General features: G+C 40.9%; 1 non-coding gene across 1 annotated transcript; it reads left to right on the top strand.

Annotated features, from left to right (window-relative positions):
- Window positions 1–1,152: 1,152 nt before the first annotated feature.
- TRNAG-UCC (transfer RNA glycine (anticodon UCC)) lies at window positions 1,153–1,224 on the top strand. Its single transcript has one exon. It is a non-coding gene; the product is annotated as a tRNA-Gly (tRNA).
- Window positions 1,225–1,482: the final 258 nt, after the last annotated feature.

Raw genomic sequence — 1,482 nt, 5'->3', positions numbered from 1 at the left:
TTTATCGGTACTTTTATTTAGCGAACAGTAGTAATGTCATTTTACTGTATAATATTATCTGAAAAAACACCCCTCCGCCCTGACTGCTTTTTTATACCTCAACGCTAAGACTGCTTCTTTATACCTCAACCCTAAATACTTCCGTTGAAGGGCAGTAGAGGGCGCTGTGGTACTAGTCTACTGTGTACAGCCGATCATGCTGATTCATTCTTTACATTAGTGGAAAAAAGAAAACCTTTTCAGTCGAACTATTATTATGTGCGTCTAACTTTAATGATATGAAGTCTGATGCTAACTTCCAGAGTTAAAATCTATTTTACGTGTTATTTGATTTTGTAACAAAATGATCGAGAAAGAAACCCCAATAAAGTACGACAAAATGTATGATAACTAAGCGCATATTGTATAAAAGGTGGAAGAGGTCAAGACAATAAAAGACAGAGTTAATCCACAACTAATCATGAAATGTAGGTAAAATATGCCGTTGAAGTCCAAAATGCATCCGCTGTCACTCTGCTATGCCGCAGCTCGTTGTTCAGTTATGTGTGATAAATGTCAACAGCTGTCGGGTACATAATGCAAGAAGTGAAAGCCTACAACGATTTTGATAGTAAAGCACACATGGTAGAGGGGCCCAGACCCTACATATTTACAGCAGGGGGCAAGCTAATCATTATGGACCTCTGTAAATAAACACCGTGACATTTTTACATTTTTGGCCATTTAATTCACCGATTTCTTATATTGTACCTCAGATTTTTCTTCCTCTGCAGTTTCCCTCCACATTTTAACATTGCAAGTGTCTAGAGATCTCGAGTTCACTGTCCTAGGACAGGATTGAAGCTGCGGTCAGCATCTGGGCACCTGGGGGTAAATGACGCAGCTGGGTTCTCCAGAGTAAAGATGACGGCTCCAGTAGCGCTGCTCTGTCTGAGGGGGGCTCTTACAACTGAACATCTGGAGGGGCTCTTACAACTGGACATCTGGAGGGGCTCTTACAACTGGACATCTGCAGCTCTTAGAAGGACAATTACAGAAAAAAGTCTGAGCGAGAATGGTTTACTTTAGCACCACAGTACTCCAATATAACAGAACACATGCACATCTTGAGTTTCTTGTGAACTAAAATGCAGGAAACCCCATCTTCACCAAGCGTTGGTGGTATAGTGGTGAGCATAGCTGCCTTCCAAGCAGTTGACCCGGGTTCGATTCCCGGCCAACGCAGTTGAACTTTATTTTCTATAATAAAACAAATATCACTGTGTATTGTTCTTTATAGCGAATAATTTAGACTGTTAAATTAATTGTCCCAAGACAATTGTCTTTAATTACTGTTACTGGGACAGAAATTCACATTTTACCTTGAGTTAGATGAAAAGGGCGTGGGGAGAGAAGGAATTCGGAGGATGGAGAACTAAGGACCACAAGGAAATGATATCACGGAGAGGGAGGAGGATTTAAATTGCATCCTCACCCACAGGT

The sequence above is a fragment of the Lissotriton vulgaris genome, chromosome 12 (assembly GCF_964263255.1).
Source record: "Lissotriton vulgaris chromosome 12, aLisVul1.2, whole genome shotgun sequence".
Taxonomy (NCBI): Eukaryota; Metazoa; Chordata; class Amphibia; order Caudata; family Salamandridae; genus Lissotriton; species Lissotriton vulgaris.
The sequence above is the reverse complement of the archived record's forward strand: the minus strand, read 5'-3'. Positions and strand labels throughout refer to the sequence as shown.